This window comes from Rattus norvegicus, chromosome 1 (assembly GCF_036323735.1).
Source record: "Rattus norvegicus strain BN/NHsdMcwi chromosome 1, GRCr8, whole genome shotgun sequence".
NCBI classification, from domain to species: domain Eukaryota; kingdom Metazoa; phylum Chordata; class Mammalia; order Rodentia; family Muridae; genus Rattus; species Rattus norvegicus.
In genome coordinates, this window is record NC_086019.1 from 126,469,458 (window position 1) to 126,493,497 (window position 24,040).

The window sequence follows — 24,040 nt, forward strand, 5'->3', positions numbered from 1 at the left end:
CCACCAGAGAACTACTAAAGCTGATAAACAACTTCAGCAAAGTGGCTGGGTATAAAATTAACTCAAATAAATCAGTTGCCTTCCTCTATACAAAAGAGAAACAAGCCGAGAAAGAAATTAGGGAAACGACACCCTTCATAATAGACCCAAATAATATAAAGTACCTCGGTGTGACTTTAACCAAGCAAGTAAAAGATCTGTACAATAAGAACTTCAAGACACTGAGGAAAGAAATTGAAGAAGACCTCAGAAGATGGAAAGATCTCCCATGCTCATGGATTGGCAGGATTAATATAGTAAAAATGGCCATTTTACCAAAAGCAATCTACAGATTCAATGCAATCCCCATCAAAATACCAATCCAATTCTTCAAAGAGTTAGACAGAACAATTTGCAAATTCATCTGGAATAACAAAAAACCCAGGATAGCTAAAGCTATCCTCAACAATAAAAGGACTTCAGGGGGAATCACTATCCCTGAACTCAAGCAGTATTACAGAGCAATAGTGATAAAAACTGCATGGTATTGGTACAGAGACAGACAGATAGACCAATGGAATAGAATTGAAGACCCAGAAATGAACCCACACACCTATGGGCACTTGATTTTTGACAAAGGAGCCAAAACCATCCAATGGAAAAAAGATAGCATTTTCAGCAAATGGTGCTGGTTCAACTGGAGGGCAACATGTAGAAGAATGCAGATCGATCCATCCTTATCACCCTGTACAAAGCTTAAGTCCAAGTGGATCAAGGACATCCACATCAAACCAGACACACTCAAACTAATAGAAGAAAAACTAGGGAAGCATCTGGAACACATGGGCACTGGAAAAAATTTCCTGAACAAAACACCAATGGCTTATGCTCTAAGATCAAGAATCGACAAATGGGATCTCATAAAACTGCAAAGCTTCTGTAAGGCAAAGGACACTGTGGTTAGGACAAAACGGCAACCAACAGATTGGGAAAAGATCTTTACCAATCCTACAACAGATAGAGGCCTTATATCCAAAATATACAAAGAACTCAAGAAGTTAGACCGCAGGGAAACAAATAACCCTATTAAAAAATGGGGTTCAGAGCTAAACAAAGAATTCACAGCTGAGGAATGCCGAATGGCTGAGAAACACCTAAAGAAATGTTCAACATCTTTAGTCATAAGGGAAATGCAAATCAAAACAACCCTGAGATTTCACCTCACACCAGTGAGAATGGCTAAGATCAAAAACCCAGGTGACAGCAGATGCTGGCGAGGATGTGGAGAAAGAGGAACACTCCTCCATTGTTGGTGGGATTGCAGACTGGTAAAACCATTCTGGAAATCAGTCTGGAGGTTCCTCAGAAAATTGGACATTGAACTGCCTGAGGATCCAGCTATACCTCTCTTGGGCATATACCCAAAAGATGCCTCAACATATAAAAGAGACACGTGCTCCACTATGTTCATCGCAGCCTTATTTATAATAGCCAGAAACTGGAAAGAACCCAGATGCCCTTCAACAGAGGAATGGATACAGAAAATGTGGTACATCTACACAATGGAATATTACTCAGCTATCAAAAACAACGAGTTTATGAAATTCGTAGGCAAATGGTTGGAACTGGAAGATATCATCCTGAGTGAGCTAACCCAATCACAGAAAGACATGCATGGTATGCACTCGTTGATAAGTGGCTGTTAGCCCCAAATCTTGAATTACTCTAGATCCCTAGAACAAACGAAACTCAAGACGGATGATCAAAATGTGAATGCTTCACTCCTTCTTTAAATGAGGAAAAAGAATACCCTTGGCAGGGAAGGGAGAGGCAAAAATTAAAACAGAGACTGAATGAACACCCATTCAGAGCCTGCCCCACATGTGGCCCATACATATACAGCCACCCAATTAGACAAGATGGATGAAGCAAAGAAGTGCAGACCTACAGGAGCCAGTTGTAGATCGCTCCTGAGAGACACAGCCAGAATACAGCAAATACAGAGGCGAATGCCAGCAGCAAACCACTGAAGTGAGAACAGGACCCCCGTTGAAGGAATCAGAGAAAGAACTGGAAGAGCTTGAAGGGGCTCGAGACCCCAAAAGTACAACAATGTCAAGCAACCAGAGCTTCCAGGGACTAAGCCACTACCTAAAGACTATACATGGACTGACCCTGGACTCTGACCTCATAGGTAGCAATGAATATCCTAGTAAGAGCACCAGTGGAGGGGGAAGCCCTGGGTCCTGCTAGGACTGAACCCCCAGTGAACTAGTCTATGGGGGGAGGGCGGCAATGGGGGGAGGGTGGGGAGGGGAACACCCATAAGGAAGGGGAGGGGGGAGGGGGATGTTTGCCCGGAAACCGGGAAAGGGAATAACACTTGAAATGTATATAAGAAATACTCAAGTTAATAAAAAAAAAAAAAAGAATCATCTGTGACTGGAGCAGTGAGGGAGCGAAGAAAGGACAGACACTCAGACACACATACACAAAAGCCTGTGCCAGGTGGGCTGTTTCACTCCGAGAGAGTAGTGTCAAATACTTAACAATGTGGAACCGTGGTGTTTTCACTATGTAGAGTACAGGAGGAGGAGTTAGCTCGTCTCTAGTGGAGGTCTCTGTGAGCAAGAAATCTCAGGTTGTACTCATCCTGAGGAAGAACCTGAAATTGCTAGTTTTTGTACATACTGCCAACATTCTCATTTAGATCAGAGGAAGACTACTATCCCCCTGGGCTTAGCTTCACTCTGAGGTCTAGAGGAAGGCTCTGCCAATTCCCATGAGTCTGAGACACTGGGGCTGTGCCCATGTCAAACAACACATATTCACCTAGAACTTCATTCACTCTGAGCTCCTTTGCTTCCCAGACATAACTAATTGAACAATAGTTAAAGATGACTTCAAATCCTTAAGGCCAAACTTCAACCATCTGAGGTAAAACTGATGTCTGATTCTTTGTTTATAAAAATGTTTTCTTAAATATTGGTCTGCTTAGAAATATTTGCCAAAAAGCTGGCTCACAGAGTAAGGATGTTATGCTTTTTCCTTCCACTGAACCCATAGGGGCTTGGTGAATAGACCTTATACAAATGATGTTTGTGTGACATTTTCCTTTGGGGTAAAGCCTTCACTTTCAGATAGTCCCTATATTAATTATTAACATATTAATCCATATTAGAAGAGATTCTACAAAAAGGATTGCTCCTACTTGGGGCACTCCTGACTACAAATATTTTAATCTAGTTGTAAAATTCCGCTTATTACACCATGATCCAACTCTCCATACAATCTTTAATCCCTTGATTGGTGATTCAATAAACCAATTACAATAACTCTCAAAATTGACTAAATCATTGGGTTTCTTTAGCCAAAGATACCTCCATTAGCTCCTCTAAATCGGAGATTTGCACTTTTTGTGCAGCGGCCATTATTTTCTCATAAAATAATTTCTGACGTTTTATACAAAATTAAACAAAAGTATGTAAGCCGGTTTTTACTCAAGAGACACCTTCTATTATGAGAGACTTTTAAACGTAATAGACCATTCAGAAATGGTCACAGTGTTTTTCCATGCTAATGTCCCAAGAAAAGAAAACCCGAAAGACTAAAAAACTAAAACTAGCTGATTTCATCCACTGGGGAAACCACCATCACACAAAGGAGTCCCCTCAACTTGGAGGAAAGGAGTCTACCAGGCACTTCTAATCATGTCCTGTTCTATAACACTTCAGGAGATAAAACAGACTCCCGTTTCTTTTTCTGAATCAGATTTACTGCAGTAACTCCATGGGCTTCGGGAAAGCAGATGACCTGTGTCTTCAACCACAGTGACGATTAGCTGCCCCAGGTTACTAAACGCAAACTTTGCTAGCAGTGTTTCTAAGTCTCCTGTTTTATACTTCTAAAATACCTCTGTAGTTGATACTTAAAAATTGTCCAAGAGATTTGGAGTCATCTTTGGCATCACCTTAATGATAAAATAATGCCAATCTTGGCTTGAGTGAAGCTATTGCTACTAATTGGCTTCTATTATATCTGTTTGCCTACCCAAACCTCCAACTTTACTTATACTCAAAGATTTCATGTGTAAAAATTCCTCTAGATGTGGGAGGCACAGCATGTAACCCACATGACTAAACAGTATTCATTTTTTAGAGAGGTCTTTGGGCTAGTTCATATGCCTTCTCCACCTGTTCCTTTCTTGACTATTTTAACTTTAGGTATAATATTCCTGTTATGCATTACATATAAATGATATATTAGATATAGACGGCAAAATAAAGTAAAACCAGATCCTGATCATGGAGGCACATAAATTCAATATGATCCAGGGATCTGTTCCTTAATGGCTCTGTCAATTGTTTCTCTCCCCTGAAGACTTCCTTTCTGCCTATTCAGCAGCATCTAGGAATGAGCTTCCCTTTGCTCTGTGGGCCATAAGACAACATTTGGCCTCTTCAAGAGTAAAATGTAACGCTTGGTTAGTTTGTTCATTACTTTTTCTCTTGCTGTGGTAAAACACCATGACCTAAAGCAACTTTGAGGAAGAAAGAGTCTTCTTTAGCATATGACTCCTGAGGGGTAGAATCCATGACTGTGGGGAAGGCATGGCAAAGGGCTAGGCTAGACATGGCAGCAGAGGCAGGAAACTGGCTGGTCACATTTTCATCCACATGCCAAAGGGAGAAAGGGGAGGAGAGAGGGATGAAGGAAGGGAGAGAAGGGGGATGGAAATTAGAATGAAGAAGAAAACAGAAGAGGGAGCAGGTTATGGCTATAAATTCTCAAAGTGTGCTATTGGTGCCACACTTCCTCAGTAAGGCACCCCATATCTCCCAAACGTTCCCTAACATATCCCCAAGCAGCACCACACACTAGTGGCCAAGTGTTCAAATTCACGAAACATTACAGGGCATTTCTCATTCAAGCTAGCAGAGCAATGAGAGGACAACTTTGAAGTGAAGTTCCAAGAATTAATAGCACATGTATGTTGAGGATTCTATAAGGCTGATATCTGATCTTTGGTTGTGGAGAGCTAACACATTGCAGGTTGGGACCTAAATTTATCTTGAACTATTAGCACCTTAAATAGCCAGGTATTCTGTATAATTGACCTAAACTTTATGTGGCCATTGAGCAGGTCCTTTTATGTTGACAAGTCTGGGTAAATCCAGAACAATAAAAAAAAATATCCTCCAAAGAGAAGCCCGAGTTGGAGCCCTGGACAGTACAGACCTGGGCACTGCCAGTGCCCTTTTCTACTGGGTATCTCTCCTCTCCTTGATTCTCCCTCCTTTCAATAAGTATGCAGTTTTGTCTTCAGAACCCAACAACTCCAAATGGTCCTCCTTGAACAGTGCCTCCAGGAATGACAAAACAGGCAAAGGGAGTCTATTGGTTTGACCAGTAGCATGAGAAATTGTCTGAGCATTTACTAATGGAGATCCAGGAGCTATAACAGCCTTAGGAACAGAATAGGAAATGGGATTTTTGCCTTATTCAGCTTTAGTCTCCTACTCAGCACAAAGCAGTACAAAGACTGATCTTGATAAATTATGGAGAAAAGTGTCTCAGGGAAGTCGAGAAAGGTATACATAAAACACAGTTTAGCAATCTGGAACTTTAGTTAGGCATTCCTCTCCAAACGATGCATTTGCAACCTGTTAGCAACCTTGGACATCCACTTGCATAGAATTGTACCTGCACCTCACTCTAAACAGTGGAATAGGTTTTTCCTTCCTATAAAGACCATTAGACGGCAACAGTTTCTATTCGGTCATAGTCCAGCTATACGGGAGGTATAAAAATGGAGTCCTAATTCATCTTGAGCTAGTCTTGTGTGTATATTCAATAAGGAAAGATGTGCTTTGAGTGAACTTTTAGGAAGAATACACCATTTAACCATCCTATGACTATGCATAGTTGGGTGTGCATATGATTAAAATAAAACACATTATAGGAAAGGACGTGCATAGTGACAAATGGCTTACATAATCTGTTCTGTCAATCAAAACAGAGAACCACTGACGCTACATCCTTTTCCAACTAAATGTCTCCTTTTCTGGAAGACCATAGAATGAACCCTCCAAATAAGGGCCTTTGAGTGTGCTCACTGGTGTGGCCCGCTGTTGGCTATGTATATTTCTGATCTGTACTATGGCCTTGTTTCGTTGTTAGCTTGCAATACCTATGCACTGTTATTTCAATTTCTTGAACAAGGGGCCAAGAATGTGGGAACGCCCAGCTCTGAACCTAATAGGTAGAAACTACACCAAAAGGGTTAAATGAGAGGGCAGAAAGCAGGGGCAGCCACTTGGTATCAGGCTGGGGAAAAAGTCTTAAACAGTGGCGGAGGAAACATCTTAAACAATCATGTAAAAACGTTACTAATGGGAAAAGAAACGGGAAGGTCAGAGGGGCGTGGAAACAGCGAAAGTTTAGGGTGTTTAGGAAAAGAGAGCCAGCCTAGAGGAAAACACCAAAGGTGACTGCAGACCATTAGAAACAGGATGAGCCGGGCGGAGGTGAAGGTGGGTTTCCTTAAGTCCAGGGATGACCTCGAAAGACTACACCCTAAGGGGGCAAGCATGGGAGCGCGTGCGCGAGGACACAGCGGGTCCTAGCGCGTCCTCGCAGAGCTCTGCGCGACCGGGGCCAACGGTGGCCACGAGCACGCGCGTTCCCTTGCCCGCACCACCTCAGCGGGGGCGGGGCACGGCGGAGGTGGTGACGTCAAGGCAGGGCGCGCGCCTCGGGGCCGCGGACGGAGCCGGGAGGCGGGCGCTGCGCGCGACCGCGGGCGGAGCGGAGGGGCGCGGGGGGCGGAGCGCGGCGCAGCCAGGAAGGCGGGGGAGGAGAGGCCCGGGCGCCGCGCGGCAGCTGGGGAGGGGGCCGCGGCTGGGCGCGAGCGGAACAGCTGATCTGGTTTTCCCGAAGCCAGGGAAGATGGAAGTCGGCTAGCGGCGACTGCGGGCTGCGGGCGGACCGGCGGGCGGCGCGGCAGGTGAGCGGCGCTGGCCACGGTGCTGCCGGCGGGCGGCGGGCCGGGCGCAGCGGGCAGGTGCGATGGGGCGCGCGACGTGGGGTCGCCCTGCGCTTGGCCGGGAGGCGAGTGGGCGCGGGCAGGGGCCGCAGGGCGCTGGGGGCGCAGGGCTCACTGTGCGTCTGCATTGCGGGAATCGTTCGGGATCTCGTGGGCGCCACGGCCACCGGCTCCGGCTTCAGCCCGGCGACGGTAGGGCGCGGCGCTCCCGCTGGCTCCAGTGGCTGCCTCCTAGCCCTTTTCGCGGTTCCGCACTGGAACGTGATGGCAAGCGCGCCGGGACTGGGCCCTCGGTCCGTGGGGGCGCGTTGGGGGTCCGAAGGGTAGGGTCAGCTCAGAGAGGCGCCTGAGGCGGCTTGCACAGGGGCTATGGCTGCGTGGGTCACCGTGGCCCCCCGCGTACTACTCTGGGTCTGACTGGCCAAGCGAGAAACGGTTGATGCAATTTGGCTCTGAACCTAGAGGCCTTCTCTAATATCTCCTCACTGGAGGGGGAAAATTGTATCTGCTGTGCTTTAAGTGCTCCTTTAAATTTGGGAGATGTCAGTGATGTCATCATTAACTAAAACTTTCCTTCATTGGACGTAACCGCTCAAGTGTACCCTCCTCCCGACCGGTACAGCTACTGCAGCTCTCTGAGAATCTTAGCCATCGAATTGGTTTCTCTGCGCTCAAAACTCGAAAACCTCATATAAGTGCAGTTTTTATTCTGTTGGCTTGAAGATTGGAACATTTGAAAGTGGCTGAAAGAAAACGTGTCCCTAAAGGTCTGGAAATTAACTGATCCAGAGCACACAGATCCATCACGTATGACAGTATATGTTTGTACCTCTGTTAATGAAAATGACCTATACGAAAAACACTTCTCTTAAAAAATGATCTATTTAATGTCGTGTCCAGGCAAAGGTAGACAATGAGGTCTAAGTCTTTGCAGACCTTGATTGCTTCTGCAGGGCTCCTCCATCACCAACATCCCCTTCTAGGGTGTGCCTGGGAGAGGTGCTGGTTTCTCTAGGGCTCTTTTAGCCCTTGTGTGTCCCACCAGACCCCAAGACCTATCCAAAGTGTTCAAGGAATGTGAGAGCTTGAGATGTACACAGCACACCAAGTTCTGGAAGAAAATTACCCAACAATGCCAGCAGCATGCATTCATTTGATTATATGAGTATGCCATTAGTATCTGCTCTTATGGGAACAGCCGAAAGCCAGTTCCCAAGACAGTCTGAACATCTACTTAGGCCTGTTGTATCAAAAGGAGATCTAATAAGAGACCAAAGTATTGATGTTTTTGTATTTAATAATTAATTGCACCTCCTAATTGGTTAAAATAAGGATGCCTTAGATTATTAGTGTGATCATATTGGGTTTGCAAGGAACTTAGTGCCATATGCCACAGGAAGGTTTGAATCTGGAACCCTGGGAATAGTGGTTACTGTGGACTCTTAGTGTTCAGGGTGATAGTGAATGCAGATCATTACTTCATGGGGTCTGGCTACGTACTAATCTCAACTAAGCCTAGATTCTAGGTAGCAGGTGTACCTTTGGGAAGGAAATTCTGAGCCACTCCCTACCCCCAGCATTGCTGGAGGAGGACAGGGGACAGCTACCAGTGAGAGAGCAGTGTGTACATCATAGTCTCTGACCTCTTGATAATGTCAAACTTATTCACGGTGGCGTGCTGAGTGAATAACCCTTGTAGTGAAATTGGCCACATGCACTGCTTTTCTGTGGCATTTCCCTTACACAGGTTGCCTTGTGAACTTGAGCTTGTATCAAATGCCAAGAATCTTCTGTATCTAAAGTGCCTTCAGTGACGAGTGGTTTTAGTGCTGTGGGCTGTGGAAATTGAGTCTGGGGAACTATGGTGGCCTTTGTATCCACCATCTCCACCCGTAGACCTGTGAGAATACTCACATTTTTATTTATTTGTTGTAACACTTATGGATATATAACAGCAGCTATTTCCTCTAGATAGGGATTAGTCATGTATTTCCTGTAACATTCTGAAAACACGTTTGAAAAGTATTTAGTTGAGTATTATGCCCTTCATTTCCGAGAAGCCCAAATTGCCTTATTTTGTCATTTTGTCTGTCCCTGTGGATTCTAAGGTCATTCATCCATGATTTAGGCCCATAGGGTAAAGGCTGAGTCAGCTCCTGCCAAGCCAGCAGGGGGCGTGCTAGATGTATGTGCCTTGGCTGTGCCTCTACCAAACATTTGGGGAGAATTACCAAGTGTGTATGTTGGATGGGTGGTCCCTGTGTGTGCATGTATGTGTATGTCATGTATACTCTCTTAATTTCTCCCTCCACTACTGTGTGCCCAAGAAATGGAAGCAGGAGAAGACATGCACTTGAGAGGCCAGGTGTGGGGCCATCCATGTGAGCTTTCTGAGTTGCCCCTGTCTTTGAAGACTAGCTGTTGGTCCTTAGCGCACCTTGAAGCTGACGATTCACTGATTTCAGGAATGCTGTCTTAGAGACAAGAGTTGTCCTCAGAGACGTGCAGTGCTGTGTGCGGGAGAGAGCACAAATATCTACTAGAGCCACCCTTGGAAACGTTCTACTCATAACGGTTGCCCCTGGTGTTCATTTCCAACTGACCAAACTCGGGCTCTCTGTGTTGTGGTACTTCCCGGGTGACCTACTTGCCCTCCTTGGCAGAGTTATTAGCCTTGAGGTCTTTCTGATAGAGGAAAGCAAACATTTACTCAATGTTCAGCTTTCTCCCCTAGGAAATGAGAACAGGAGAAAGCAAACTACTTTTTTTTGTCTCAATGTGGCTGATATGCTCATAATGTATGCCTCCAGTCATGTGGCTGTGCCTCGTGGGCCGTGAACTCAGATGACCATGGTCTGCTTGAGGCTTACCTTAGGGAGCCCCTGTGAGCGTACCTCATGGCTTCCATAACCGTCGCACTGTTCAACTGTGCTACTGAACCCCAAAGACTCCCGATGGATCCCATCCACAAAAGTAATTTCTCATAGTTTGCAAGGAAAGTTTAGTGGACACCATAGTAGAGAACTCTCCAGGTATCCTGACTAAGCATACTTATTACTCCTTTGAAACTGCCTGGAAGACCAAATTACTGTTTACCAGGGGGCAAATGGTAATGCCATAGTTTGCAGCTTTCTGCTCGGCCAGGCCTTCTACTCTGAGTACTGCACACAGCCATGGATAAAGTGCCACTAGGCATTAAAAGCAAAGGTTAGCAAATCACTTATAAAGCTACAGCGGCTGAGGGTGACCAGAGAAAATTCTGCTCAAATAGAATCCAGAAGCCTTAAACAGGCACTTGAACAGAAAATATCCATGTCTCTTTTTTTAAAATAAATAATTTGAAAATATTGTGAAGCCAGAAAAGAGTATTTGCCCATTGATCAACTGCTCGGTCCCAGGAAGTTTGTAAAACTAAGAATAGAACGGTCTTAACCACAGACGTGACAGAACAATGCCAGGAGAAGCCACCTTGGTTATGACTTAAGGTAGGATTCATTTTTCCAATTTATAGTAACAGACAGATGAAGTGGTTTATAAATGTCTTAAAGTATGAGGGTTTGTGGGTAGCCCTATTGCATCTTGTGAGGCCATGTTTCATTGACATCCTGCTTTTTCCTGAAGGGAAACAGAGGAGCAGTGATCTGGGGGGAGGGAGGAGGAGTGGGGGACACTGGGAGGAGTGGAGAGAGGGCAGGCTGAGGTTGGGATGTATTATATGAGAGAGTAAGAAATAAATATCTAGGGAAGAGCTGTATGCGACCTGTCCCCTGGCTGCGTGGTGGAGGTGTTTCCCAGGAAGGGTTGGATGAGACCTGTCACCTTGACTGTGGGATGGAGGTGTGTTTCGCCAGCTGCCTTGTACATAGCGTATCCGAACTAAAGCAGAACTGTGGAGACAAGGGTAGGTACCATGCAGCAGCCCTTAGCCAGCCACTCTGGGCAAGGCATGACTTGATCGTGCCCCAGGTTCTTCATGACAAAGGAAAACCCTTCACTTCCCATGCTCCCAAATCCTCATCTGGTAAAACTGAGGACTCCACACGATGCCAGTGCGTGCTGCTCTGGTCCTTTGCTGTAACCATGCCATTCTCTGAGAATAAAGTACATACCGACGTTAACACAGCTCTTGCACCTTAAGCTAAGTGGACCCACTTTGTAGGTTCTGAGGATTGAGTTTCTCTTCACAAGAAACTGTTTTCTACCTGAGCATAATTTTTCTCTTCCTACATTTCCTTATCAATGTTGTGGAAATGTGATAACCGAGTGGCTATACATGGCTGAGGTGCCGTGTTTGATTCATGAAACATAAAATTAGACCTTTTCAGTTCATCTCCTCATCTGTTCTGTTTCATTCATTTTATTGGCTTCCTGCACTTGCATGTGGTTCTAGGATGGCCTCCTAAGCCTTGGTGAGGTTGGCTTAAGTTCCTCCTTTTCTGAACTAGGTTTTAAAGGCACACTTGGAAGGAGGCCACCTGACACAGGCACAGATACCTGTCCCAAGTACCAGCTCTGTGGGGGTGAGCCTTTGTTCACTGTCCCCTGAGGTAATGTGCTGCCCTAGAAGGTATTCAACTCAGTACCTGGACCAGGCATGTTGGAGAAGAGGCTGCATGCTGTGGGACCCTGTTTCCCCAGGTTCTACCACGTCCACTCTGGAAACTGATAGGGTATCTTTGAATTCAGTTGGTCAAAATCTTCTCTATGGTCGTAGCCCATTTCTTCTCAATTCCTTCAATGATGATTTGAGACTTGAAACTGGTATATTATTTATCTGTTCATTCTTATCACTATTATAAAATACCTAAAGCTGGATAAGAAGTGTTAAGAAAACAAACGAGGCTTATGGGTTTAGGCAATACAAGCTTTAGATCAAGCATCCTCTGGTGAGGGCACCCTTGGCTATAGGACAGAAGGTCACAATAACATGGACTAATCTCCCTTTATAACAACCCACTGTCTAGAGAACTACCTCCCTGAGCTCTTCATTAGTCCCATCTGAAGGTTTTACCCAAGGACATTATTACCTCTTAGCTTGCTCCAGGCCCCACCTCTTTTTAATTCAACACATCACTCTTCACACTAAAGGCCATGTTTCTAACACGATTCTTTGAGGAACTCGCTCAAAATACTTTTAAACCACAGCAGTATTACTGAAGTGTGAACCACACAATCACATGTACAGTTTTACAGACATTGAGAGATTCTATCAATATCGAAAATATACATAAGTGATTTTTGTTTCCAAAATATATTAATTGGGATGTTTGTGTCTCAACTTATTTCATCCCTTGATAGCATTGTCTTTCAGCAGCACAAAGAAATGGAACAGATTGCTGCTTGGACCTGGTGGCCAGCGCTGTGACTTTGGGCACAATCTATGGTGGCCCTATAGGTAAACTATTTCTCTGGACCTTGTATAGGCTCCATGGATGGAGTAGATAAACTAGGGCTTTAAGAATATGTGTGTCTCAGCTCCAGCTTAGTTTCTTCCTTTTGTTCATTGATTCCATTACAGTTTGTACTTAATAACTCAAAGCATTGCTTGGATGAATTGCTTTGACTGAGCTCTCACTTTTTAGAAGGAGAAAAAGTTAAGTTTAGAAAGTAGAGGGTCTTCTGTGGCTGAGAAGTTCTTATCAGCCATCTCTGTAAACAGTCCTTGAAATTCTTTGGGATCAGAGTGGATGGTGAACTCTTAAGAATCAGACTGTGTCTCCTTCCGTGGATGCTACTGGTCACGTGGATAGCAGACCCGTTCAGCTGTGCTGATTAGGATCATTCTTGAACACCCTTCCCTGCTCTTAGAGCTGATTAGTCCTTCGCAGGAAAAACTAGAAGGTGACCAGCATTCCGAAGGTGGAGTCCTAATAGGAGATGCCAAGGAGGGGAACTGTGATGGCAGACAGGATGGCCTCAGGTACAGCAGACAGGATGGTCTCGCCATTTTCCCCCTGGGGTGATAATATGAGTTCTACTACTCCACCCTGAGAATATTTGCTTGCAAGGTTGGTGCTTTGGGATGCTTTTGCACCATTTATCATGGGCTTGACTATAGTGAAGGGCACAGTGGTCATCAGGCCATTTCTGGGGTTATATAGACACACATTCAAGGGCTGCAGATCCTTCACAAATCCGTGTCACCCATTAGACTATGAAAGTTATGTGCCTTTCTGTTTAATTTTGATGTTCAAGTGTGGTTTGGAGATGGTTAAACTGAAAGGCTGAGGTGGGTTACAAAGGTGGGCTTCAGTGTCTGCACATTCCTTTTGATGATCCTCTGTGTAAAGCTTCTCTTCTCTGACATGTCGAGTGTGACTTTGGCTCAGAGCTCTACTTGATTTCAAGGGCCTGCTTGACTCTGGCTTATCAAGCAGAGCATGCCCTCGGTGTCTGGGCTCCTCCCCTTACCCCTCTACGTGCATCCGACGAGATTCTTCTACCACAGCTGACTTTACCAAATGTGTGGTCTGGTAGGTGGTGCGTGCATCAGTAACAAATTCATACAGTGACACACAAATAGGTAAAAGGCTTCAGGAGTCCAGAAAGAAGTGGATTCCCTTGATGATTCCATGGCTTTGTGGGTGGGGACTCTTGGAGGAAGATCAGTGTGCTGTGGCACTTACATCATACTCCTTCCCTGCCTCTGGACTCCTCATTGGAGTGCCTATTCCTGCAGAGGGGAATACTAACCAGGGGCCTGCTTTCTGTATGAAGCCCACTGTGGACATATCCTGTAGGTCTTAATTTCCCAGGTCCACATGTAGCTGTCTGCCCTCTGTCCCTTCCAACTCCATGATTTTATACAAAAAATTAATTCCCTAGTTTTCCCGAAGTGCTGATTAATCAAGGTAAGGGAAGCTGGACACGTTGCTGTGAGAGAAAATGGAAGAAAAATCAGATGTCTCCTAAAAATATTTATTTGCTGACACACTAGGAGTTGTAAGAAATAGCAAGCCTCAGAAGCAGTGCTTAGCAGTGAGCTGTGTGGATAGCATTCATTCCCCTACTGGTAGTTAGATCCACCAAAGGAGCCTTGGTTTATCTCGGAGGCACCTTGTTCAGAGCATGCTCCCAGCTCATGTTTGTCAAATGCATTTAGTAGCCCTATGGGAATTGAAATTAGAAATTTAATTATTCTTTCTAGAATTGCTTGGCTCCCATGAGTCCAGAGGCATAGTAGTTGAAAATGTTGTTCATAGAAAATTTGAAACACTTAGAATCTTAACTCCCAGTACAATAGCAGACAAAGTTTGGTTTAGATGGCATACAGCAACAATAAAAACAGTGTGCTTCCTATTTCCCTTCCATGTGTCACAGATATCGTACGCAGCCGCAGGGAACATTAGCTCTGTCTGTTTAATAAGACAACTTACTACACAATAGTGTTTTCTTTAAGTAAGACACAGCAGTTTACTGCATGGTAAACATTAATGTTATGAAAGAGACTCCGGAAGGTCATATCAATGACTCACATCTGAAACAGTCCTTTAGGGAAGAAAAGAAATGTAGCAGAGGAACAGACGGCCATGTTGTGAGTCATTAAAATTATCAATTAGGTGGACATTTAGACAGGTTGACTTTTTAAGAATCCCTTATCTGAAAGCTCAGGGATGGGTGGAGTTCGGAATGCTTTTCAGATCTGGAACATTAAGTTATATCTAATAGGATGTCTTAGGGATAGGGCCCAAGGCCAAGCACAGAATTGCTTTCTGTTTTGTGCACACCTTATGCATGCCGGCTGAGTAATGTTCAGCGGTGCATTCCTCACATTGTATTTGGACCGGAGTTTCCTGCATTGAGTGTCAAGTCCACACCAAAATCACTGAAGATTTGGAGCATCTCTGATTTTAAGATTAGAGATTTCCAACTTATACAAAAGAGTGGCAGCTCACGTGCGCGCACACACACACACCACACACACACACACACACACACACACACACACACAGAGAGAGAGAGAGAGAGAGAGAGAGAGAGAGAGAGAGAGAGAGAGAGAGAGAGAGAACCTTTCTGGAGGGCCCAGCGAGATCCTCCATGTAACAGAGGATCCATATGGATGCTTTAAAAATGCTGATGTCTGAGTACCATGCTGGAGGTTTTGATGTCAGGCTAGGTACCCAACAGGACAAATGACAGCAGATGATACTGAGGTTGAAAAAATTGACCATGTGATGTCGAAAGGTAACAGAGAAGTGTCAGGAGATGAAAGAGAAGTTCTTCTCCCATTCCTGTACAGTACCTCATGGGTAGCAAAGATGAGAAGTTGGACTCTTTAAGACAGAAATTGAGAGACATCTGTAAAATGATCTAGTAAACCTGTGACATGTCAACCAGATTTTGATATTATATAACAGTAATATAGAGTTGGCATAAAAATATTTGCATTGAAGAGTTCTAATGTAAACCATGCTAACTACAGTTCACAGCAGTGATGTATGCCCTGTGCCCATTACAGTAAGGGCTCACATTTCAACACCATGGTTTCTGCAGAAGAACCCTTATTTAAACTGGAGAATTCCTGGTTCTTCCTGCCTTGGGCCTGCTGCTCAGCATGCACACCTAGGAGCACTCTCAGATCAAACTGATACTCCATTAACCCCAAAGTATGAAGTATTTATGTGCTTTCTTCCTAATTTGACTCTCTGTTCCCTGCCATGGTAGGACCACTCATTTGAATTCACAGAGCTGCTGAGCCCACCAACAGGAACAATATCAAAATCCCTAATGCCCTACCCATAATGCCCCATCCTACCAAGAGGCAGACAGTGCCCACCCTGCCCCTATCAGATTCCTAACAGCAATCTATGAACCACTAAGAAAGCTAAGGGAAATCACCCAGGAGGGAATGTCTGGCTTCTCTGTCAGCAGCAGTAGTGACCTAAGGCGTAAGAGGACACAACCTAACCTTTGGGTTGCTTTAAAGCTGCTGGCGAGGCTGTGCAGGAAGGCTTTAAATGGGCAGAGCATAGATAGGTGGAATGCTGGATCCATGGGGTAAGTTTAGGTGAGGCTCAGAGCATCTGGATACACCCTTAGGAGGAGATAAGTCCATCCAATCTCACCCTTCCTCTCCCTACTTCACTCCTGGCTATACTTCTGTACATTGTATAAAACCAAACTTGCCCAAAATATGCTTAACAATGTTCTTAGTTTTCTAGATGCTTTCAGAAGCAATAGTCAGAGTCCAGAGGGAAGGTATGATTGGGTAGAATGGTCCATCAGGCAACATGGGGAAGTTAGCCTGGAGATGTTAGCTGACACTTTACTTGGCTGGGATGGCTCAAAGGAGAGAATGGCCTGAGAGACTGGTGGCTGCCCCAAGGGGCAGCTCTGTGAGGCTTCCTGTCTTCTCAAGCCTTCTCAGTCAGTTACCATTTTCCTACTTGAGCAGCCCCATTTCTTACCGAGTTATCCTTAGTTTCTGATGCGTTGTCAATGAGTGTCTGCCAAACGCACCCCCATGTTCAGTACCTTGGGTAGATCAGAGTCTGAGGCCCTTCCCTGCCTGTGTGACTTTATTTATACATAACTTTTGGTGGCTCCCATAGGGTCCTAGGTTTCTCTCATTGTCCTTTCAGTCTGTCTGCGCAGTGACCCGAGGGAGGGTGTGTTTGCTCAGATTCCCAGAGAAAAGCTCACGAACCCTGAGGCCAGACCTGGCTGAAACACTTAGACCCACCATCGCACACACGGTTCACCTTCCATTTGTGCTGTCTCCTGCTGTTGGTCCTAGATGGAGTCAGTCCCTCTCTCATCCTCAGTGTCTCCAACAAATGGCACCTGTCTCTCAGGTGACAGCAGATCTAAGGAACGCAACGCTTTTCAGGTTGATTGCATTCCCAGCTCCCTTTTGACCAGAGCTAAACCACCTTGGGCAATTATTTCCCTTCCACTGTGTATGAGCCATCTTGATTGAAGAGGAGAGCGTAAGACCTGCCCTTTTACTGGGATAGTTCCATACAGTTGTGGGGATAATGAGACGGTGATTAACCTTTATTGGCAACTCTTAGAGAGGTGACTTGGGAAATGGGAGGAGTCAGAAGTCACCAGGCATGGGCCCCATCAAGGCAGGTGCTCCAGAGAGTCCAACAAGACCCTCCCTCCTCCATTGACTCCCGTAATGCTCCAAGACAATCAGAAAGGACAGTCCTTACCCTTCAGCCAATGCAGAATTGGCCTGTAGGCTCTGTGTTTTAGAGTGCACTAGGGATTGTGCACATAGTGACCAGTATGCAGCACAGACTTAAGTCTTACATAGATTACATGGATGTAGTTAACATGTCCTGTAGAGGCAGGGATAGGAATATCAGGAAGGTGGTTCTGGGTAAGCTTCAGTCTGTTCTTAGTATTTTGAGGATAATCATCTGCTATACGGGAACTTCTAAGTATCTCCTTTAAAATAAATACTTGCACCCACAAGGATAAAACTAGGACACAGACTTCTAGAACCCACACCCTCTCAGTAGGTTCCTCTGAATACAAGGGAAGGCAGGAGTGTGACCCTTGATTGATGCCGTGAATCAAAGCCATCCTGATTGTCCTTCCATTGTCCTCTCCTTGCCCCGTGGAAAACACTTGCACAGATGAGAAGAAGAAATTCAGAGGAAGTGGGTGCATAGTAAAATGTGTCACTTTATGAGCTCAGGTCCCCATTTCTCTGCCGAGGTGCACCACAAGTCACTGCTCCAAATACATACTTCTAGAATCATCCGGCAGATGCCGACATATGTGCCTCAGTGTTCCATGTTAAGACATACAGACTCATATAGAACTTATCGGACATTGTTATATTTTTAGTCTAGAAATGTGTTATTTTAAATTCTAAAGTATGCAGTTATATTTTGGTTTTATTTGGCTACGTGAGGTTTTTTTTTTTAATTTAAGTGAAATATCTTATTTCCTGGAACATACATTTTTCTAAACCCTTCCTTCTTTGGTTTGTGCAGCAGCTTGCGGTTACCATTACGAAGCCCCCCTCAGGTGTGGTAGCTCCTACAGCAGATCCCGTGGTTAGGAGAGAGTGTATCCTCTCACTCCCGGGCCACAGAGAACATAGCGAGGTTGCCGGGAAGGAAGGGAAATGGATTTGGAGGGTATTCCCAGTCTCCATCCATTCACTATAAAATTGGGGAAAACCTGTGCAGTGCCTGTTTGGTTGCTGCTTGTGTCTCCCAGTGTGTGTTGTCGTTTGCTAACTGCTGTGCTTGTAGAGCTGGTGTAGATCCACTTAGGCTTCGGCAAGGACTAATATGGGAGCCAACTCCTTCTTTGGCCTGCCATCTATTTCCCCAGTTTTATAATTTATAAATTCTTACTTTTAGAATAACCTGCTTTATGTCTCAGGTAACCTCATTTACTGGTTTCTTGTTCTTAGGGCTTTCTTTGAAAATGTATGCTATATATTCTGATCATGAATGGCTTTCTCTCCCCCATCTCTTCCTAGAGCCTCTCCATCTTCCCACCCACCCAACTTCATGCCTTCTTTCTCTTTAGAAAAGAAAGAAATAGGCAAAAAAGAAAAAATTCAAACCAGAAATTAAAAAAATAAAAAGAGAAACACACACACCCCATAAAAATGCTAATAGCTCGTCCTCTTTAACACTAGTTTTATAGACTTGTTTCTTAGTCTTCATTTTCCCTTAGTTTGCTTTTCAGTTGTTCAGTGTTCATTGTAGACTTCATTTTTATCATCCTCCTCTGTGTCAGGGTTCCTTGCCCTCCTCTCAAATGGGCAACAGTAGCCACTTAGAGAATTGTTACAGAAGTGGCAATATCTCTTACCTGGTCATCAAGTTGTCAAGTTACACCATTTTCTGTAAAACTAAATGGAAACATTTCTTTTGTTTTTACCCCTGTGTGGCTGAGTGTTACTGTGCAGAAAGTCACAGTCAACCTGTTTTCTCTATGGATACTTATGATTCTAGGAATTTTCCTAGGATATTTGTGGAAGCTGATGGTTTTTTAGAATCAGTTTCTTTTAAACCAAGTAGAGCAGCCTGGTAATAAGACAAAACTCACTGTACCGCAGAAGATTTTTTTGTATTATATCATTGATACTTCTTCTGTTAGTAATTCAATAATTTTAACGATATAAATTGTTTCTTTGTGTGTCTTGTCTATATCATCTCTTTAATGAACTCTATATTTTATATACAACCCTATCTCATTCACTTTTTAGTTTTGTTAGCTGTCTTTTATTTGTTTGCTTCTAGTGTGGCATTTACATTTATCCTGTTTATTTTTAATTTCTTTCCCAACCCCTGTTTTTTTTCTGTTGGTTTATCAAAATTCTTATTTGATTTTTTTTGCTGTTGTTGATGCTGTTGTTTTGTGGAGCATATGCTAGGCAGGCCCCTCAAACATACCAATATTTCTTTCCCTTGAATTTGTGAATGGAACACCTAGTAAGACAGAGGACCGTGGGTTTTTCCAAACCCAAGTTGAATACAGAATCAAGATTGCTAATTAGCTGGTTTTAAAATCGGACCATTTCCAGCACAATTCTGAATTGCATGCTTGTAGCTTTTACCCATCACCAAAGACAATTTCCCTTCCAACAGAGGAAGACCACAACTTATCAAAATGCAGAGGTCAACTTATGGGAGGAGAGCCCCAGCAGACACTGTGCAATACAGCTCCTGCATCCAAGCCTCAGGGACCCTGTGGAGAAGTGGGCAAAAAGACTGTGAGAGTCAGTGGACCAGGAAGCTCTGCTGTACGGGCTTGTCCCTTAGAAATGACAGGAAAGATTTAGTCATGATACCTTAGCAATATGGCTTCCTGAACAAGATCTAAACAGGCAGAACGCCGGATGAAATGCTAATGTGGAAAGGAACAATCTCGCAGGGTCCCACTCTTAAACAAAGAAGTACACGTGACGATGGAATGCTGAGAGTGGAAGAAATAGTCTCTCCCAGAAATGAGTTCCCTAATTCAGATTATCTAGTACTAAGTGGTCAGTCCTGAAATCATATAAATATGTAGAACTCCTAAGTGTTTTCAGTGAGTTATATTCCTGTACTCATTCCTGTGTGTGTGTGTGTGTGTGTGTGTGTGTGTGTGTGTGTGTGTGTGTGTGTAAAACAGTAACAGTTAAAGAAAAACAGGTGATAGATTTGTGAATGGTCATGGGAAGAGTTGGAGGAAAAAAAAGAGGGTGAAATTATGTAAATTATATTTATATTAATTACATCATTAACCAGGAATATCTAATGGGGAGCTTTTCCTAGATTGTCTCTTGCACGTGCCTGTGTGTCAACAGGGTCTTTAATAGAGGTGGATGGAGGTGGGCAGAAGAGTAAGGACCCGAGAGATGGTTACATGAAAAGAACTGTACCTGATGCTATAGAAGGGAGAGGACTGTGAACCAAAGTGATGGCCGCCCTTGGAAGCCAAAAACATCAAAGAAACAAAAATGCATTCCTGTGATGGGCATGGTAACAAACCCCACGATGTTTTTCTCCTGGTATATCACTTTGGTCGGCCGGGGAGGTTTGCAGCTGTGATTAAGTATAATCCTGAAGATAGGGAAAGGATCCTGGGCCATGCAGTGCGTCTCAAGTCATTACAAGAGACAAGCATGGCAGCATTGGAGAAGGAGATGTGACATGGGAGCAGAGGTGGTGATGTATTTCCTAGAAGACCCCATGAGCCAGGGGCTTGGAAAACTGTAAATGGTCCAGGAGCAGCCTGGAGGCATAGTGCCCTTCCCAGGGCTGTTTTAGTCCAGGGAGACTAATTGTAGACTTCTGACTTCTTTAAATCCAAGCAATATGCTTCTGTTGTCTTAAGCCATGCACTTCATGATAGTTTGTTATCGTAGTGATAGAAAACCAATAGAGGGTTGGGGATTTAGCTCAGTGGTAGAGCACTTGCCTAGCAAGCGCAAGGCCCTGGGTTCGGTCCCCAGCTCCGAAAAAAAGAAAAAAGAAAAACAAAAAAGAAAACCAATAGAGAGAATGGGAAATAGTCTCTCCTCTTTTTGTCAAAACATCTTTAATTGAAAATAGAGTCTTCTCTCATACAATACATCCTGACCACTTTCCCCTCCTTCTACTCTTCTCAGCACCTACACACACACACACACATGCACACATACACACATACACACACACATACACTCACACACATACACATACACACACATACACACATACACATACACACACTCACACACACGCACACTCACACACACTCACACACATACACACACATACATACACACACTCTCACACACACACACTCACATACTCACACACACACACTCTCACACACACACACACACTCACACACACACACATACACACATACACACATACACACATACACCTCTTCTCTCCCCCAGATCCACTCCTCCTCTATTTCCTCTTCAGAAAAGAACAGGCCTTCAAGAGACTACAGCCAAACAGGACAAAACAAGATACGATAAGGCAAGACACAAATCCTCATGTCCGGTTTAAAAAGGCAACCAGCAGAAGGAGAAGAGGCCCAAGAGCAAGCAACAGAGTCAGAGATGCACCCATCCCACTGTTCGTAGTCCCACAAACAAACCGAGCCAACAGCCACAACATATATGAAGAAAGGACCTGCTGCAGACCCACGAGACCCCACGCTTGCTGCTTCAATACTGTGTGCTGATATGAGTCCTGCATGGAGGATTAGCTAGGCCATGCTCTCCTGGTGTCCTCCACCCTTCTGACTCCTACAGTCTTTCCTCCCCCTTGAAAAAATTCCAGCCCTGATTCCTTTGAGTGTTTTCCCATTTGCTTTAACTCATTCCCATTCTCTTTGCATGCTGGAGAGTCTGTGGCTTCAGGAAATGTTCAATGTGATTAGGTCTTTGTTGAGGATTGAGGATGTGGTTTGTGTTCTGAAGGCTACTTTCTCTGAATAGATTTCTTGTGCTAAAGGCAGGGCATGTGCCTTGCTTAAGTGTTTATTCTGGAAGTTGTTACTGCAGGTCTTCAAGTTTTTGTCTCACATTTGCTGCCTTCCTTTTGTCCTGAGCATGTCCAATCCATAGATACAGTGACCTTGCTCCCAAGTCTTCAGTCATATCAAGGCATTTTCCCCAGCATGACTTGTGTGTTGCCTGCCTGGGGTCCAGAGGTGACTCTGAGTCGCTGTCTCTTCTTGGCTTCATTGTTCTAATGCTTACTTGGTGGTTTGTGGTTTGTGGTCATGTCTACTTGATTCATTGGAGGTAGAATATATTTCTCTTTCTGGTTTCCTTTCCCTCTTTCCTTTTTTTCACTGTTTTGGGGCTTTCAAAGAAAATGTGGAGGAGTAAATTGTTCACTAGGTGCTGGGAAGCTTCTATGTAGTGGGTAACTCTGTGCATGTTCAGGGTTTTGCTTTTCAATTTTGGGGACACCTTGTGCTTTGAGAAAGAGAAATGGGTCATCATTTGCAAGGGGGCTGGGCACTGTTTAGTAACACTAGGGTAGAGTTGTGTTTTACTCCTGAATGCTTCTTCACAAAAACCCTTCTGTTACATTAGACAAGCTATTGTACTGGAGATTTGGCATCCCAGTAGCCAGGCTGGCCCCTCCTTGCACAGCAGCTTGGAGGAAAGGGAGGCAGGCAAGTACCACACTGGGCATCTCTAGTCCTCCTCTCAGGCCACCAGGCTCCCTCCCTAGTTCACGTGGTCTTGCAGGGGACCATATGTGCCCAGAGCTCAAGTGACCTGGATCCAATACATAAAACCTTGAATGAACATTTACTGCCGTCATAATTTCACTAAGTCATTAATTTATATCCTTTAGCTTTTTCCGTAATGTCCAAGCAGCATAATGGGCTACCACTGGCTGCCACATGTTTTGTCTACATAACCTAGTTAAGTTGCAGAGCCTCCTGTGAGGGAGGAACAGTGTTCATCCTGATAAGTCAACCAAGTGGACAATTGCTGGCTTCCTCTTTTACTCTGCACAAACTGTCTTTGTAAATATCACCTAATTCTTTATATCGAGGAGAACATTTTTTTCTGGGCTGGTTAAAGCTTACTTCATGTGCTCACTGATTAACTGTACTGCACATGCGTGCATCCAATCTGGTTTTGTCTGTTTGTCTGTAGGAAGATTTTTGCACTATTACTTGTATTTGTTTAAAACTATTTAAATGCTTGCATGTCCAAAAAGAACCTAAGGTTTTCATAATCTGTTTAGAAGACTGTGGCATCTTAAAAGTGGGACATCCTTAGTTCCCAGGAATAGGGGCAATGGAGATTTTGCTCCAGTCTAGCCTGCTATGGGCTCCTTTGTGCAGTCGTTTCAGTAAGTTGCTTCTAGGGTACCTGCCAGCCAACTGATGTAGATGGGATGGAGCAGCTTCTCTCTTCTCTCCTCTCTCTTCTCTCCTCTCTCTTCTCTCTCCTCTCTTCTCTCTTCTCTCCTCTCTCTTCTCTCCTCTCTCTTCTCTCTTCTCTCCTCTCTCTTCTCTCTTCTCTCCTCTCTCTTCTCTCTTCTCTCTTCTCTCTTCTCTCTCCTCTCTTCTCTCTTCTCTCCTCTCTCTTCTCTCTTCTCTCTCCTCTCTCCACCCTCCTCTCTCCTCTCTCCTCTCTCCAATCTCCTCTCTCCCCCCTCCTCTCTCCCCCCTCCTCTCTCCTCTCTCCTCTCTCCTCTCTCCCCCTCCTCTCTCCTCTCTCCCCTCTCTCCTCTCTCCCCTCCCCTCTCTCCTCTCCACCCTCCTCTCTCCCCCCTCCTCTCTCCCCCCTCCTCTCTCCTCTCTCCCCTCTCCTCTCTCCCCTCTCCCCTCCCCCTCTCCCCTCCCCCTCTCTCCCACCCTCCCTCCTGGTCTTTAGAGCACACTGAGTCTCTCATCCCTAAAATGAAGAATTGATGAATCATGACTTTATAGAAGCTAGGAGCCAGAGTCCTAGCATCTCTGTCAGCAGGAGGTCTGTAGAATCTAGGCAGAGGTTCAAATGATCGACTTCATCACGGTGCTGATACAAACATGGAGAAGCAGGAGATTACAACCAGGCATTTGGAAAAGACTGTATCCCACAGCTGT

At 44.6% G+C, this 24,040-nt stretch overlaps 1 protein-coding gene and 1 long non-coding RNA gene across 9 annotated transcripts in view; one reads left to right on the forward strand and one right to left on the reverse strand.

Annotated features, from left to right (window-relative positions):
• The window catches only part of LOC102548323 (uncharacterized), a 29,520-nt gene extending 22,842 nt beyond the window's left edge, over window positions 1–6,678 (reverse strand). For 2 of the 5 annotated variants that reach the window (XR_005494545.2, XR_005494546.2), the window contains exon 1: window positions 6,479–6,678. This is a non-coding gene — a long non-coding RNA (uncharacterized LOC102548323). The remainder of the gene's footprint in view (window positions 1–6,478) is intronic. The other 3 variants (XR_005494544.2, XR_005494543.2, XR_005494541.2) reach the window with 2 other exon arrangements.
• Window positions 6,679–6,817: 139 nt separating this feature from the next.
• The window catches only part of Otud7a (OTU deubiquitinase 7A), a 323,763-nt gene continuing 306,540 nt past the window's right edge, over window positions 6,818–24,040 (forward strand). For all 4 annotated transcript variants that reach the window (XM_063278750.1, XM_008759566.4, XM_063278759.1 and 1 more), the window contains exon 1: window positions 6,818–6,985. The gene's annotated coding sequence lies outside the window, so the exon portion shown is untranslated. The remainder of the gene's footprint in view (window positions 6,986–24,040) is intronic.